The sequence below is a fragment of the Lactuca virosa genome, chromosome 7 (assembly GCF_052849685.1).
Source record: "Lactuca virosa cultivar CGN04683 chromosome 7, Lactuca_virosa_CGN04683_v6, whole genome shotgun sequence".
NCBI lineage: Eukaryota > Viridiplantae > Streptophyta > Magnoliopsida > Asterales > Asteraceae > Lactuca > Lactuca virosa.
Genome location: NC_136432.1, coordinates 227,847,619 through 227,853,976, shown reverse-complemented (window position 1 = coordinate 227,853,976; position 6,358 = coordinate 227,847,619).

Genomic DNA, 6,358 nt, shown 5'->3' with positions numbered 1-6,358 from the left:
TTGGTAGACAACCAACTCTTGATATTGTTGTCGATATATGGGAGACAATCAAAATTACACTAAATATCCAGCATGTGTGGTACATGAATCTAGATAGTTTGTGACACATTTTTTTCTACTGCCAACAGCTTTCACTGCAGACCAGAAGCCTTTTCCCCACTGTTCTTTCTTGTTTTTTTCGGCATGTGCGCACTATTTTCCAAGACTTGTTCTTTTCTACTTGAATCCATTTTGAATCAAAATCATCCATTTTCGGATTCATCACACTTGTACGAGTTTTCATTTAATGCCATATACATCCGAATAACCTTGTTCAAAGCCTCTCTCATATAGTCATATCGTAACTACCCTTCATCAGATTCACAATCTGACCAAAACCGTTTCTCTCGGATTTAACTTGATCCATCAGTTCTCTTACTAAATCTGACTTCCAAGAATTAACCCGGCAGATCGACCCATTTTTTTGTCCATTGAACCCACCTTTGCCTCATTTCGGATCTAATCGTGGATTCACCTCAAACCAAATCCGCAATCTCAGTTCAAAGAATTTCTGAGATTCCATCTTTTCCAACAATTTTTAAACCAATTTTATTTGTTTATTTTTTAACATTTGTTTGAAATGTTTATTTTTTTAAAGACCAATTCATTCATGTTTTATATTTACCCAATTATTTAAGAAAACCATTATTATTTTTTTAAAACAATTTTTTTAAAACCAATTTTAGCCTCATGCTTCAAGGCTTCATTCTTCTTGCTGATTTCGAGCGAAGTCACAATTATTTCAAAGAGTATTATTTGTTTGTTCTTCCTTCTGGTGAGCAACATGCATTTGTAGGCTCTGATTTGTATGTTTCAGAGATTTAGAACCGCACATTTTCAATTGGGAACTTGTCCGATCAACAACGTTTTCCGATGTTTGGATCTTTCCGAGGTTTGCATTTTTAGTTCCTTCGAACTGCTTGCATAAGCTCTCGGACCATCACTCAGATCACCGATCTTCAGATTAGAGGTCTAGACCAATTCATTTTAACCTTGATAGACGAGTCAATGGTCATTGTTTAGTCTATGGGTTGCGCCATTGGGCTTCATTAGTTTAGTCCAATGTATTCACGGTTTGGGCCTGTCCAACCGTGTATTTGATTTTAGGGTTTAGTATTTATGCTGCATGCATGCATCACATTAGATACACTTCTTGAATATTTTCTTTAAAAGTACTGTAACCCTAGCACGCTTCTACAGTAGAAGTACTTCATCGAGCTCTTCTGAGGTGTTGTTGGTTTAATCATTCGACATCCGTTTGATTCAATGTGTGTTTGTTCTTTGGTTTACTTTCTGTTTTATTTGTTAAGAATCTTGTCGATCTTAAAAGAGTTTTCAACTCATCAATTGGTATCAGAGTAGGAGGCTGTGTAAATCATACTCATCTCTTCTGTTTGAAGAATTTTCTTTGGGTTTCCGCTTTTATTGAATCTGTTGAGCCCTCATTCCTTCATTGAAGTTGTTCATAGATCTCAATATTACCCTATTTAATCTTTACAAGTCTGATTCTTGACAAACAATCTAAACAGGTCGTCATGTCTCTCGATGATTCACAAACCAACCCTTTGAAGACTACGTTCTTTGTTCGGAAGACAATGGTTATCTAATCTGGGAAGCGATGACAGTGGGTACTTTTTCTCATACTGGAACCAGAAGAGTCATCAAGACTCAAAAGGAGTACAACCAGCTGATGATTGACGTGAAAGATGTTGCTAAAGACGAGAAGGACAAGCTGCTTTGCAACATTAAAGCTACGAGGATGATCAGATTTGCAGTGCAATCAGATACCTTTCGTCTGGTTAGTACATGCACAACAGCGAAACAAATCTGGGATAGACTTAAAGAGCTTTATTTCACATATGAAGATTTAGAGCACTCAATACAAACTCTTTTTCTCTCTGAGTTCGGTGATTTCAGGAAGAAGCCTGAAGAAAAACTTATCCAGGCCTTTAATCGATTCAATCATCTCCTCAGCAAAATGATCACGCATGGAATTGGAAGAGAAGTAATTGAGCAGAAGGTCACCTTTATGAATGGCCTAAGACCTGAATGGATGGCGGTGGTTTCGAATGTAAAAGCCCATGAACAGTTCAAATCCTATTCGTTGGCGAAACTTGTGGGAATACTGAAATCACAAGAAAGCGTTGTGACTAAGGAAACAAACGTGGTCTCTAGCATGGGATCGTTGGCTCTTCTTTCCAAAGGAAAGAATGTGGATGAAGAAGAAGAAGAGTTGGATCTCTCTGAATGTGATCTGATGAATGATGAATATGCTTTAATGGTCTCCAATCCCAAAAAGTTTGCTCGCAAAAAGTTCCCTACCACTAAGAACCGAAACTGGCAGGGTAGCTACAACTCCGAAAAGGAGAAAGAGGAATCTAAAAGCGCTCCTCAGCATGAATAAGCGAAGAAGGAGAACAAGGTTGTTGGTGACTCCAGATATGATTGTAATTTCTGCCACGTCAAAAATCACTTTGCCAAAGATTGCATGTTGAGAAAGTTGGCTGAGAAGAAGGATGGAGAAGACGTTGAAGCATACTATTCACGCAAGCTGGAGGAAATAAAGAAGAAGAAAACAACTAACAATACTATGAATGCTTTGATTGTGCAGGGAAACATTGCTGATGATGAGTTCAGTGGTGTAGAAGTCTGGTCTACAGACTCTGAAGATGAAGAAGTTCGCAAGCCCTCACATGGCAGAACTTTTGTGGCGAAGGGAGGAAACTCTGAGCTTGGTGGAAGATGTTTGATGGTGACTGCTGGAGTGTCACAGATGAGAGGCTATACAATCGAAGGAGAAGGTAAGGAAGCGAAGGAAAGAGAAGACAAGTGCTTCGCAGCCAAACCAATAGGAGAACAGATCAACGAATGTGATAAGTTGATCAAGAAGGTACAATCTATCCTCGAGTCTCTGAAAATAGCAGTTAATAACTATGAAAAGGAATTAAATGATTTAAAATTCAAGGTTTCTAGTTTAAGTGGTAGTCTAAAACAAAATCGCCTATAAAATTCTAACCTAACTGATCAAATCAGCAGGGTGTCTTCAAAGAGTGAGGAAAGAAGAATTTGGATAGAGCAGAAGGAGGTGGAGTTAGTTAGGGCGAGATATGAAGTTATTCATTTGCAACGTGATAACTTGAAACTTTTGAAACAAAGAATTTTTTTTGCTTAATTGGTAAACGTTTATATACTAATATCACTCAATTGCATTTAGACTGTGAAATCGGCTAAAAGATTCACAAAATGATTTTGCCCTTCCTGGAATTAAAGGAGGACGAAGTCGATATTGATGGTTATAAATGTGAATCAATTGTCTCTTCAAATGAAATTTCTTATGCTTACAGGTTCGGTCTGGATAAAATCGAGTCCTTTATTAAGTCCAAAGACCATAAGGACATGCTTAAAAACCTTTTGGACGAAAATGATAAATTGAAATTAAAGACCAAAACCATGCATAAGTTTGACTCATTGAATGCCAAGTTAAGTTCAGAAAACAAAATAAACGTTGAAAACACTTCTGAATTTGACGAGGACAGTGATATGAGTGAAATTTCCGCAGAGGTTGTGGTTCACTACTCAGAATTTGTCAAAACCGAACCTACCAAATGTCTTATATCTGAAAATTCAGTTGAGTTCGCTCGAATATCCCAAGATAAATCCAAAGTTCTGAAACCGAAGGCAGTGGTTTATCAAAAAGTACAAACAGTACCAAATCAAGTATATACCACCACATGAGTTACTCAGAAACACACAGCCGAACGTACAGCCATAGTAAATGAAGACAACGTTGGTGGCTGTGATGATCATTTCTGGTCCGCTCCAATCGACAATGCAGATGAGACTGTCGGTTTATCAGAGAGAACCTCATGGAGGGTTAAAGGCAGATATGTGGCAGAACCACTCAATGAGCCAACAAGCTTTGCTGTACCGAGCACAAGTGGTACGAAAGAAATTCCAAGCGAACCTATGAAGGCTGCAAGCGAAACCTCTTCATTGAAGAGTGAAACTCATGCTGAGAGACCGAAGCCAAGGGCAAACATACACTAGTCTCAAAAGCAGCTTGTTGAATAAAAACGCCAGCAAAACAGAAGATATCAAAAGAATCACAATGAAAGGAAGCAGTTTTGGAACTCCCAAAACTCCAATTATGTTCGCACAGAAAAGGCATCAAATCTCAAGGCAAAAGCAGGATCAAAGGATAATTCTGATCCATGCACTCACTGCCAATCCTGCAGTCAAGCCAACCGAAAGACCAGTTTCGGTCCCAAATCTTGCATCGAAAAGAACCGAAAGGCTAGTTTCGGTCCCAAAACTAATATTGATCAGAACCGAAACACAAGTTTCGGTCGTAAATCCCATCCTCCTCATTCTAGACCAAAGTAGAATCCTCACAAGGATGTCAAGGATAGCAAGGGAAAAGGGAAGCTCGTCTCTGAAGACAAAATGCAAACAAAGAAGACGTCAGCCAACCCTAGGAAACACGAAAACAAGTCTGCTAAGAATCAAAATAAAAATCCTCAACCTGATTTAAACAAACTCAAGGTCTTTACCATCAAAAGGAAAGATGAAACCACTCTAATAAAAAGAACTTATATGGTTGATCTTTCAATTGATATTCCCTGTTCTGTAAAAGGCTCACATGGACCCAAGCAACTTTGGGTTCCAAAATTTGCTTGATTTTTGCAGGTTATCAGTGACGAGTAGTTCGACGACGAATGGTACATAGATAGTGGCTGGTCACGTCACATGACAGGATGAAGGGAAGAGCTGAGGGAGTTTCGGGCTCTAAAAGATCGTGGGTGTGTCAAATACGGTAACAACTCATATGACACAATAAAAGGCTATGGAATGATCACAAACGGATATTTCTCGATTCGAAAGGTGGCATACGTGGAAGGATTGCAACACAACCTCATCAGTGCCTCACAATTAGTTGTAGGGACTGGCTTGAAGGTCTCATTTGATGATGAAAGATCTGAGATCATCGAGAAGAAAACTAAGACGGTTTCTGCTGAAGTCACAGCGTAAAGGCGAAATGTATCCATTAAATCTGAACCCGATACGTGGAAAGCCTGATGTATGTCTCCTAACGAAAGCTCATTCTGATGAAAGCTGGCTGTGGCATCGACGACTTTTGCACCTTAACTTCAAAGACATCAACAAGTTAGTTCTTGGTGATCATGTGCGAGGACTGCCACTTCTAAAGTTTGACAAGGAACATTTGTGTGCTGATTGTGAAATGGGAAAGCAAAGCCGAAAGAGTCATCCCACAATTTTCAACACAAAGATCATCGAACCTCTTGAGCTTCTTCACATCGATCTATGTGGACCTTCGGCCATAGAAAGCATTGGTGGTAATAAGTACATTCTCGTTATAGTTGATGACTTTTCACGCTTCACCTGGGTTTTCTTTCTTAAACAGAAATTAGAGGTGACTCCAAAGCTCAAGAACTTTATTAAGCAAGTGGAGCTTCAACTACGAAAGGTGGTTAGAAATGTCCGAAGTGACAATGGGCTGGAATTCAAAAACCAAGAGTTTGAAGAATTTCTCACTGAAAAGGGAGTGTCTCACAACTTCTCTGCTCCCTATACTCCACAAGAAAATGGCATAGTTGAAAGGCAAAACCGTTCGTTGTGTGACGCGGCCCAAACCATGCTCAGTTTCGCTTCCCTACCTCTATACTTCTGGGCTGATGCAATTGCAGCTGCCTGCTATACCCAGAACCGAACCTTCCTCAATAAGCTATTTTCAATCACATCGTATGAAATTTTGAATAATCGCAAGCCTAATGTGAAATTCTTCCATGTCTTCGGTTCTAGGTGCTTCATCTTCAATTCTAAAGAGAACCGAAACAAGTTTGATGTGAAGGCAGATGAATGGATCTTTCTTGGCTACTCTCTGACCTCCAAGGCATATAGGGTTTTGAACAGATAATCAATGAAGATTGAAGAAACCTATTATGTCACATTCGATGATAGTTACGTGAAGAAACTTCAATCAAGCGAAAATCCAATGAGGGAGATCTTTTTACAAAAAGGTCAAGTCACAGTTCCAATATCAAATCTATTTGAAGAGTACATAATGCTCTTTGATGAACCGGAGAAGTCCATTCTCTCTGAAGGCTGAAGCAAAGGCAGCAGATAATAAAGTTGACAAGCTGAAGGAGATAATAAACAAAGTGGCACAAGACATGGAAAGCGAACTTCAAAGCTCAAGCGAACCTCAAGATCAAAGCGAACCTCAAAGCTCAAGCGAACCTTAAGATCAAGGCGAACCTCAAAGCTCGAGCGATCCTACTCATAGATGTTCTACATTCCA